The sequence below is a fragment of the Rhamphochromis sp. 'chilingali' genome, assembly GCF_963969265.1.
Source record: "Rhamphochromis sp. 'chilingali' genome assembly, chromosome: 12".
Taxonomy (NCBI): Eukaryota; Metazoa; Chordata; class Actinopteri; order Cichliformes; family Cichlidae; genus Rhamphochromis; species Rhamphochromis sp. 'chilingali'.
Window position 1 is genome coordinate 14,569,060 of NC_137939.1, and position 11,723 is coordinate 14,580,782.

An 11,723-nucleotide genomic window follows, 5' to 3' on the forward strand; every position below is an offset into this window, starting at 1 on the left:
CAGTATAGCAGTAGGAGCTTTACTCCCTAAGCAGACCATTTCTCACTTTACTTTATAGTCCTTGCGTGACATATGGGCCCTTCCTTTTAGGGCCTATATTTTCTAAAACCTGCACAAAGGGGTTCAGGAGTTTAGTTTCTTTAGTTCTTTTTCAAACATAAAATAAAATTGGTAAAAAAAAATGTATTATGACTTTTTTAATTCAGTGATTCTAAAAACCAGCTGCGTTTTTAAAGTGAAACGTAGCATCTACCATAGCAGGGGGGAAAGGAGACAAAAATCTCAGCCAATTCAAAATGGATTTGACTATAGGATTATTACAGTGCATAACTTCAGCACTGACCTAGACATGAACATACACAAATCAAGGAAAAAATACAATTTCCACTAGGGTTCTAGCTTCCTTATATCAACAGCCTTGGCTTTATGTTAATAAGAAGGCATGTTTTGATTATGGCTGACTGCCAACTGGATCATAGAAATGCGGCAGACTAGTGGACTGCCACGGTCGAACCGGTCAAACAAACCATCTAAATGATTTCCTCCTCTTTCTGCTGCAGCTGCTGCATTTGGAGTAAGCACACACCAAATCCCAGTTTTTCTCTGCTACACTCCGCCCACAAGGCCAAGATCCTTTACTAAATTATACCATTCTGCTCGTCTCCTCATCTAATATAACATTGAGTGAGCAGCCACTCAAACGCTCGGAACAGTCTGGCAGAAAAGCATCTATCTGTCAGTTCCCATGAGCTAGAGAACAGGGTAATTTAAAGCCACTTTTCAGGTTCAATACCAGCCTTCCAGAGAAATCTCACATAGAATGAGATCAGCATTTCCTGCTGAGTTACTGTTTAAGCATAATTGGAAGGCCAGCATTTATTGCACAACTAAATAAAACATACAACCAACGCAAAGAAACTAAGTTAATTGATTGTAGAACATAGCTTTCTGAATTTACTCGTCAGACAGATTAAAAAATTCTAGCCAGAATTTGCAGATTAGCTGTCAGGTCAGTTGTGCATGTAACTGTTGAATCCGTGCTGCACAGGAAATCAAGTAACTTCTGTACAAAAAAGCAATGGCAATCACAGAAGTAGGCTACCCAGATGTTTGCATTCATTAGAAAAGCAGAAGTGAAGCCAATTACTTCCAACAGACTATTGAGAAAAAAATATAACTTGGAAAACAATATATTCAACAGGGTTCAAGTCCTGCATTGTTTGGTTTATGAAGGATGGGACTGTGAGGTACATCAACACGATAATACCAAGACAACTAGCTATGGTTGCTAACCTAATGTTTGCAGGAACATTATTGCAAGTTTTAAGTTATTTCAGACCACAGACCGCAGCCCTTCCATATCCTTGACTTTTCTGACATCCTGTTAGCATACATGTAATCTGGAAGGCTCATTGTCACATGCGACTGTCCAAACATCAATCAAAACTTTCATGTGGTTTGTGATTTGTTTTTAAATTAGCAAAGGCCAGCTTTATCTTCCCTACGCTCCGTTTGAAGTGGACTTCATGCTGATCGTTCCTTGAGGTTTTATGGTTTACTCTTCAACTTTTTATAACTTTCCCCCAGTTTCTCATTAATCAGGAGGAAGCATAAGAGGATTTTAGTTTTATCCACCATGAAAAGTGCCAAGTGAGCTGATTTGAAAGTGAAAGAATAATCGAGAGCAGCAAATGTAAATATTATCCAATTAAGGAAGCAGTTAAGTAGCGAGTTGCATTTTCAGTAGGGTCTAAACTAAATTCAACTTTTTCAAATCCAAAGAGCTATTGCTCAAATAACCTCATTAATACCAGTGACTGTTTAACACGGACAAAGTAAATGGCAGCAGTATGGTTTACTGATGATCAATAGCCTTGGACAGTTACAGCTCTGCCCTCATCCCCTCTCTTGAGTAGCCTAAGGGGATTGAATCCATCTACTGTCTGTTGACATCTAGACTGACACTCTAAAAATCCCTTTCACTGCTGATAAACCTGAGGATTAGACAAACAGCCGAGTAACAGCGGACCCCTGCAGACAATGAAGAAAGCAAAGCTGACTAAGCCTCTGGACCTTACTTTTCAAATATACAAACAAGTAATCCATTAGCTCAACTGACAGCAGAGTGAAGCAGCTGAGTTGGGTGTGTTTGATCAGCCAATTCTCACAATGTTATCTTGACATTTGTGCAAATTATATTGATCATTCATTGACCACTGGTGATTTTCAATTGTTACTAGCAGTCATTAATTCAAGCCTGATCTTGAGAACTAACTGTGAAACACTGATAACACCCATGGCATTAAATGGCAGTTGCCAGTATACCAAAGAGCTCAAGCAGCTTAGGCATGTCTTATAAAAAAGGAATGCTCCACCTGTGAGTCAGCCACATCACTAGCATAACTCTACTGGGTCCAAAGGCAACTGCCCAGATGCCTAGGGCTGGATTTCAGGGACAACAGTTTAGTGGGAAGAGGGTTTATGTTTCCAGCTTTGCAGCAACTGGACATACATGTAACTGTCTAAAAGTTTAGGCAGCATGGACTCAAATATGTACACAACTCTCTTTAGTGCCACCAAGGACTAGGCTCAGCAATCAGTCAGACCCCTGATTACCATCAGCAGATCCAACGTCATCAGTGATGTCTCAGACACAAGCCTCTACAAAGAACTGGAAAAGAGCGGAAAGTCAAATCTGAAATCCAATAAAAATGGTTGCATTATGTACAGCAAACAGATGCTGTTTGAACAGTCCCTAAAATGGCATTTGAGGGGGATGCAGATCGAGTTCTTACAGCAGAGTCATTTCAACCTTCAACGCAGAATATAAATTATGCTTATTAGTGACATTTCTTCTGAAGGCTTCTGGGTTTTGACATGAACAAGATCAAGATGTCATTTCCTTTTAGCTGTTGTAATTAATTAACCCAATTCAGCAAGAGTGCCTTATATGTATTGTAACTCTGCAGTGAAGAGGGAGAGTTAGGGGCCTAAAGCAGTAATACAGAATGGGGCAGCTGGGGGTTTAGGGTTTTGTCTAGAGCATGAGCTGCAGCCAGAGCTGAGGCTCTCCAGGGAGCTTGGTAAAGGGACCAGGGATGTGGCTGAGGCAGGGCACTGGTGGATAGTGGCACATGCACAACTGTCCTACGGCTGAGGGCTGCTTCAGAACAATAAAAGCCACACCCTCTGGGTTTAATAAGGCATGCCTTCTTCGGACCTATTGTAAGAAGATTACCTTTTCAAAAAGGATTACATGAATGAGGATTAATGTTGACCTTATTGTTGTATTAGCTAGGGATTCTATGCTATTCCGGATATTGAATTTTTTTTAATCCAAATTTTGATACTTCATTCTGAACATCGTCTTCTCAGACGAAGCTGCCCGGCAGAAAGGGAGAGCAATATTAAAGTTACAATTCAGCCACGGTACACAAACACCTACAGGCCAAAATTACGGAAATATCAACCCCCCCAAGAAAACATCAGTATAATATTCAAGCTTTCCAGCTTCATGTGCAAGTGTGATAAGCAATCCAAAGAACAAAGGGAGAAGATGAATAATTTAGTTATGGAAAATAAAAAACCCAATTAAAAGTTGATAAGAAAAAAGAAAAAAAGGGCGGACAGCAAGATAAAAACTACTAATGTGTTCATAAAATATCAGCTAGGAAAGAGCTGCTAACACAACAAAGAGAACAAGGCACTCCTTTATCCGCCAGCATTATTCTGCGATGAGGTAAGTAGCTTGCTCAATGGAAAGTTTTGTAAAATAAACATTATTAGTAATATAAGTTACTGTCACATCTACACTCATTGTGAGATTATTTTATTTGTATAAAAAATGCCGTTTCCTGTCCATGAACAAAAAGGTAAGTGTGGTAAATATTCTTAACACCTGGGCAGTAACACATCTTCAATCAAATTAAGGGGCAACCACATAGGACGCATTATGCTTTCTTCTAAACTCAAATGAAATACCAGGTATTGTACACCACACTGCAGAAACATTTTTAGGACACTGTCAGTCAAGCACTACAAAACAAGAAGTCTGCCTTTGAAATTTCTCTAAATTATTCTAGAATATTACTACTTTTCTTTGTGGAGTTCCTCAGAACAAAAGTACAATGAAATTGTACTTTTTGAGTCAATCTAATTCAAATTTCTACAAACCTGTCAGATTTCCCACTAAAAAAATATCTTTCCTACAATTTCCAAGGGGCATGTTCTAAATCATAGGAGATAAATTGTTAGATAAGGTGTTGTAGACAATGAGTAACGAGCTTTCCACTTCCTAACACCGCCAAGAAAAGAAACCTTATCTGTGGATTGGTGGTTATCTGGGCACCCCCATCCATCTGCTTAGTTAACTGATTCTACCAAGAAGAGTTCAGGCTGAATTATATTGCACCCTTCCAGCGGAACCAAAGATATGAATCAAGATTCAGTATGTGACACGTGTGTGTGTGTGTGTGTGTGTGTGTGTGTGTGTGCGTGCGTGCGTGCGTGCGTGTGTTCGCGCGCTTTTCTTGACAAACGCCCTGCGCCTCTATTGTAAATCCTGTATGGTCAATAGGATGGGGGAATTGAAAGGGGGTTTCCATTTAAGTACAGTGAATGAAAGCTTGCTCCTAATGAAAAGGAGTATTTATTAGGCTGCCAATCTGACTGTCAGCCAACTCCCGCGAGGGCTTACTGAGGCCTAAGATCCAATCTAGCCAGGAGATAGCAAGCGTATCTGAAGCAGGGTCAACCAAATGTGAGTTGTCTTAACTAAGCTTGGAAAACCGATAAAAGAAGCAGCTTGGAGTTAGAGAAGAGAAGAAAATACAGGCCGAGAGCTTGAACAATGCCTTTTAGTTTCCTTTATCTTCCTAGGGATGCCTGTGGCCACAGTGGTGCCCCAGCAAGTGTTCTCTGCAGAGTCTCCACTCCCACACCCTACTACCACAAACACACACACACTCAGAAGAATGTACCATAAGGGACCACCAGCTGTTGCAGTGACCGATATGGGGAACGCCCTAATACTTCTATCATCAGAATCTGGTGTGCACATTGTCCCCCTCTCAAACACTGATGCACCTACTTGGATAGGCTGTTTGCTCTCTCATTTCTTTCCATGCCAGTTCATGTTTCTGATTATGATTAAGCAAACAAGTGCCTTGAAATCACCTAACAACTTAACAACACAGTTACTCATTAACAAGCGCTCATCAAAACTCAGCAAGGGATCACATCCTTTCCTGTTTTTATGATTAGCAACCGATGCCTGTGTTACTAAAAATGCTGCTAAAAATATATCTCACATCCTACTACGGTATGTGACACCCGAGAAGGTTATGGATGAGACGGCCTGCTGGGGAGGCTTCTGATTTCAAAAGGAAAAAGCACTCCGTTTACTGTTCCCACTCATTTCCACTTTTCTCACTGTTTAAAGGCAAACTACTTAACCTACAGTGCAGTCAACACTTGATACCTATAAATCAAAAAGCCCTGTCCTTGCTGCATGCGTGCTGAGCAGTCCTGCTTCTGTGACTCACAGAAAGGGCTAGAAAGCGGTGGTTTGAGCAGCATCACTTTTTCAATGACCAGCTGCAGCTGAAGTGGCCTTCGACCCATTCCTCTCCGTGTGTCTGAGAGGTTTGGGCTCCGGAAGAAACCTAAATGCTAGCTGTATGCCACATATAATGAGCATAATGAGCCACAGTTTGATTTCAAAAGCTCTCCATGTAGAAATGGCAGCCGCCCTGCGATACTGTTTTGGGTGTGACCCAGAAGATTTCTTGCTGTATGGAGTCTGAAGCCTAACAAAATTTAACAAAAGGTTGTAAGTGATAAACAGAACTAAATTAATGTGTGTTAGTTGAAAGCATATAAATCCTTACATGTTATTTTAACCATTCTGGCTTTCTATTATCATTCACTTTTTACTATAATTTTTAAACTCCCATATTTTTGAATGTCCACTGTATGTATTTCTTTTTTTTTTTACTTTTGGATCTCTCTGTGTGTGTAATAGATAGACAATAGATTCACTATCTATAGATTCAGCCTTCCAGATAGATTCACTATCTATTGTCAGTCATACATCAGAAACACTTGAAACAGTAAAGTAAAATAGACTAATATTTAAAGCTAACAAAAAACATGAGCTAATTTCGATTCCAACTTTTAAGTTAGTTCAGAAAATTACAATACATTAAACAGACTGAATACACAACTTATTACTACTGTGGACCTTGATAAAGACAAGAAAGATGTCGCTAAAAATGAAGACAATATATGAATATATGCAAGTTCTCATTAGCTAATTCAAGCTAAAATGTTTGCTAGGTTATACTAGCTACAGCTCAAGGCAGTACAGCAGTATACGGATCATGGATGTACTGACTGTTAAAGTTTGGCTACCAGTATTTAGAAAAACCTATGAACAACAACGCCATTTTCTTTTGGTTGTTTTTATTCCACTTTTAGTGTTAGGTAAAACCAAAATCCATCCATCCATCCATCTTCATCCGCTTTATCCGAGGCCGGGTCGCAGGGGCAGCAGCCTAAGCAGAGAAGCCCAGACCTCCCTCTCCCCAGCCACCTCCTCCAGCTTATCCGGGGGAACACCAAGGCATTCCCAGGCCAGCCGAGAGATATAATCTCTCCAGTGTGTCCTGGGTCTGCCCCGGGGCCTCCTCCCAGTGGGACATGCCCAGAACACCTCGCCCAGGAGGCATCCTTGTCAGATGCCCGAACCACCTCAGCTGGCTCCTTTCCATGCGGAGGAGCAGCAGCTCTACTCTGAGCCCCTCCCGGATGGCCGAACTTCTCACCCTATCTCTAAGGGAGAGGCCAGCCACCGTTCAGAGGAAGCTTATTTCTGCCGCTTGTATCCGCGATCTCGTTCTTTCGGTCTCTACCCACAGCTCGTGGCCATAGGTGAGGGTAGGGACGTAGATTGACCGGTAAATTGAGAGCTTCGCTTTTACACTCAGCTCCCTCTTCACCACGACGGACCGGTGCAGCGTCCGCATCACTGCAGCCGCAGCCCCAATCCGTCTGTCAATCTCCGGCTCCCTTCTCCCATCACTCGCGAACAAGACCCCGAGATACTTGAACTCCTCCACTTGGGGCAGGAACTCATCCCCGACCCGGAGTGGGCACTCCACCCTTTTCCGGCTGAGAACCATGGCCTCAAATTTGGAGGTGCTGATCCTCATTCCCGCTGCTTCACACTCGGCTGCGAACCGTTCCAGTGCGAGCTGGAGGCCTTCACCCGATGAAGCCAACAGAACATCATCCGCAAAAATCAGAGATGAGATTCTGAGGCCACCAAAGCGAAAGCCCTCCGCCACTTGGCTGCGACCAGGACGAAAACCGCATTGTTCCTCCTGTATCCGAGGTTCGACTAGCGGACGAACTCTCCTTTCCAGCACCCTGGCATAGACTTTCCCAGGGAGGCTGAGGAGTGTGATCCCCTTGTAGTTGGAACACACCCTCCGGTCTCCCTTCTTAAAGATGGGGACCACCACCCCGGTCTGCCAGTCCAGGGGTACTGCCCCTGATCTCCACGCAACATTGTAGAGGCGTGTCAACCAGGACAGCCCTACAACATCCAGAGCTTTCAGGAACTCGGGGCGGACCTCATGAACACCAGGGGCTCTGCCACCAAGGGGTTGTTTAACTGCCTCAGTGACCTCGCCCCCGGAAATTGGTGGGTCATTCCCCTCATCCCCAGACTCTGCTTCCTCCTCGGAAGACATGTCAGTGGGATTCAGGAGGTCCTCGAAGTATTCCTTCCACCGCCTGACAATTTTCTCAGTCAACGTCAGCAGCGCTCCGCCAGCACTATACACAGTGCAGGTAAAGCACCGCTTTCCCCTCCTGAGACGCCTGACGGTTTGCCAGAATCTCTTCGAGGCAGTCCGAAAGTCTTTTTCCATAGCCTCTCCGAACTCCTCCCACACCGAGTTTTAGCTTCAGCCACTGCCCGAGCCGCATTCCGCTTGGCCTGTCGATACCTGTCGGCTGACTCCAGAGTCCCACAGGCTAACCAAGCCCGATAGGACTCCTTCTTCAGCCTGGTGGCTCCCTTCACCTCTGGTGTCCACCATTTGGTTTGGGGATTACCAACCACCTTGCGGCCGCAGCTCAATGCAGCAGCTTCGGCAATGGAGATGCTGAACATGGTCCATTCGGACTCAATGTCCCCAGTCTCCCTCGGAATGCTGTTGAAGCTCTGCTGGAGGTGTGCGCTGAAGATCTCGTGGACTGGGGTCTCTGCTAGACGTTCCCAGCACACCCTCACTACGCGTTTAGGTGTACCGGGTCTGTCCAGCGTCCTCCCCCGCCACCTGACCCAACTCACCACCAGGTGGTGATCAGTTGACAGCTCAGCCCCTCTCTTTACCCGAGTGTCCAGAACATATGGTCGCAGGTCTGGTGATACAATTACAAAATCGATCTCGATCATCGACCTGCGGCCTAGAGCGTCCTGGTGCCACGTGCACTTATGGACACTCTTATGTTCAAACAAGGTGTTCGCTATGGCCAAACTGTGATTTGCACAGAAGTCCAATAACAAAACACCGCTTGGGTTCAGATCAGGGAGGCCATTCCTCCCAAGCACGCTCCTCCAGGTCTCGCTGTCGTTACCCACGTGAGCATTGAAGTCTCCCAGCAGGACAACAGAGTCTCCAGGTGGAGCACCTTCCAGCACCCCCCCCCGGGACTCTAAGAAGGCTGGGTACTCTGAACTGCCAATCGGCGCATAAGCACAGATGACAGTCAGGAACCGTTCCCCGACCCTAAGGCGCAGGGAACAAACCTTGTCATCCACCGGGAAAAACCCCAACATACCGGCAGCAAGCCGAGGGGATATTAAAATACCCACCCCAGCTCGCCGCCTCTCACCAGGGGCAAGTCCAGACTGAGACTGAGACAGAGTCCAGCCCCTCTCCAGGAGACTGGTTCCAAACCAAAATGATTCATTAAAACTCTACCAATTTACTTACAGACTAATGTTATCAGGTGATATTAGGTATATGATGATTTACCAATATCATCATTTTTAATAGCCAATAAATAAAGATTTTAAAAGCAAAGAAGAGACAGGGAAAATCATCATTCAGCCATGATATGAGTATTGATGCTGCATAGTTTGTCCACCAGAAGTTACTCTGCAACTCCCTAATAAGGACAACAGTTAGTTGGAATGCCACACATGCATAAACAAGTGAATAAATAACACATTTTAGATTTTAAAACAAAATGCTAAGGAAATTAGCTTAAAAATAAACTATCGGTTGATATATTGATAAGTGTCCAAATATCGATATTGTCCTCAAATGTCTATAGCAGTTTGGCTCTAATATTCATTACAAAAAGAAACAGATTTACAATCTTTCAGGTCTTCAACACCTTATTTTGTGACACTGTGACAAAAACCTTAGCCACCATAATTGGTAATATATTGTTTGCCAATAGGCAATCCAATCAGTGTGTCTGATATCACGCAAAAATGTTGATACCAAAAAATACTGGCAACCATAAGCTATATTGGTATATTTCTTCAAAGAACATTTACATTTGTTTTATTCTATTTATATGGTCCCAATTCACAACAGTAATCACATCAAGGCACTTTATATTGTAAGATAAAAACCCTCAAAGAAACAAAGTTTTATATTCCCTTTTACAAACTTTTCATTCAAGCATCTCTACAGTCAGCTTACATCGCACAACTGACAAACTGGCTTTAAATCTATGAACAGTGTAACTTTTCTACAAAGTGATAAAGCAATAAAAAGCACTTTCTTTCATCCCCCACAGTCCATCGTGGGTAATGCGATATCGTGCTTTGGAACAGACCATCAGCAAGCAGATGGCCAGCTATTCCAAAAGTGTCTGGATGACAGGACCTACATAAGCAAGGTTCAAGACCGGGCTATGCAGCCATTAAAAATGCATATGAATTGTCCTATCAAAACATTTGACCCCTTTAAAAAAAATGGGAAGAAAACCTGCTTTCCATCACTGACCTCTCACGATACTTAGAGGAGAGTTTTTCTGGAGGCTCTGATTTGATTTAATCAATCTCTAAGCTGTTTCTCATGTTGCTGGATTAAATCTGACAGCTGTTTTAAAACAGGAGAACCAGCTGTTGAGCTAAAGTCAAGCTTCCCTTTTTTAGCCATTTCAACCAAACCATGCATTCACCCCGCACTCAAGAACATCAATCTATGAGAGAAACGTCTTTGTCTTAGGGTGAGCTTCCTCATTGTCTAAAGGCTGGTGAGATGTTTCTCGTCACCACACGCGACATAAACAACATCCACAATCATTACCCAACAGTGAGAGCGAGCCCATGTTCACGCCTCTAAACGCCAGTGAACTCCGTCCAAGTTCAGTGAACACAAAGTGCATGATTTCTGTTTTCTAAACGAGGCAGTAAAGAGGCAGCCGCGTATGTCCAGGAGAATGTTAGCAGGTGAGCAAGGCATTTGACATGGGCTCGCACAGCTCATGGACATTCCTACATCAGCTGACAAAGAGAGTGCGCACGGTGGCCCCGCTCTATGTCCATTGTAAAGCAGTCTGGTCTGAGTGTGCTGGGTAAGCTGGCACGGAGACTGTGCGTTACGCTGACAAATTCTGTTATATCCAAACAAACTGTGAGCACAATATTGCAAAATTACAAAGCAGGCCCACCTTCCATGTCAAACAAGTATCTAATATGAATTAAACTTACATTACATTATGCGCATTATGCCACCAAGCAGGTTTCTGTCTTTAACAAAGAAAAACTGAATGAGAATAACAGGCTATTATTCTTAATTTTACAAGAGGTTCTTTTGCCACAACTCCTGCTTGTTTTTTGTTGTTGTTTTTTTAATCAATTTTAATCAAGGACGGCCTTGAACTTACCTGTTAGGTGTAAAGCTGGTGAATCAGCCGTCCATAGTGCTGACTGCAGTGAAACGGAGACTCACATCCACGCTAACAAGCAGAAAGTATCTGATGGGGTTAACCTCTACTTCGCGATTCAGACGGGGAGGAAAAAAGAGAAAGAAAGGATTTCTCAGCGCAGTTTAGAAAAAAACAACTGAACGTAGAAAGAAAGTCCCAGTCCTGTCCGGTGGGTTTTGTGGGTGTGGGTGGGTGTTCCCCTCAGAACCAGGAGCGGTCTGTTGTTTGGCCGCAGGACGGGGACCTCTACTCAGCTGAGCGGGTTCAACAGCTTTGCGTGAGGCTGAGTGAGCGTCAATCTCCGAGTCTGTACCCCGAGACCGGATGATAGTCTAGCCTACAAAATAAAAGCCTCGACTGTTTATTGTAATTCGTAGTAGTATTAGTAGAAAATATCTCTACTTCTGTCGAAATTTAACAAATCCCTCAATTAGTTGTCAGAAGAGTCCATCAAGTCAATTCATTTGAATTCAGTTTTATTTATACAGCACCAAATCACAACAACTGTCGCCTCAAGGCGTTTTATATTCTAAGGTAGAAACTACAATGATACATACAGAGAAAAACCCCATCATATGACCCTCTTAAGGCCTGGAGCCTAACTAATAATAATTGCTGTTATTATAAGAAGTAATAGTTGTCAGTAAAAGGTGTGTAAGTCTTGAGGATCACAGATATTTGTATTTACATTCACCATGGTGAATGCTTTCTGCAGTCGGCTGTGAATAACATAATGTTATTCGTTCGTGGAATATGGAAATGGA

The 11,723-nt window shown here is 43.3% G+C and overlaps 1 protein-coding gene across 2 annotated transcripts in view; it reads right to left on the reverse strand.

The window, feature by feature from the left end:
- plxnb1a (plexin b1a) overlaps nt 1-11,231 on the reverse strand; it is an 88,640-nt gene extending 77,409 nt beyond the window's left edge. For both annotated transcript variants that reach the window (XM_080899931.1, XM_080899930.1), the window contains exon 1: nt 10,918-11,231. The gene's annotated coding sequence lies outside the window, so the exon portion shown is untranslated. The remainder of the gene's footprint in view (nt 1-10,917) is intronic.
- Nucleotides 11,232-11,723: the final 492 nt, after the last annotated feature.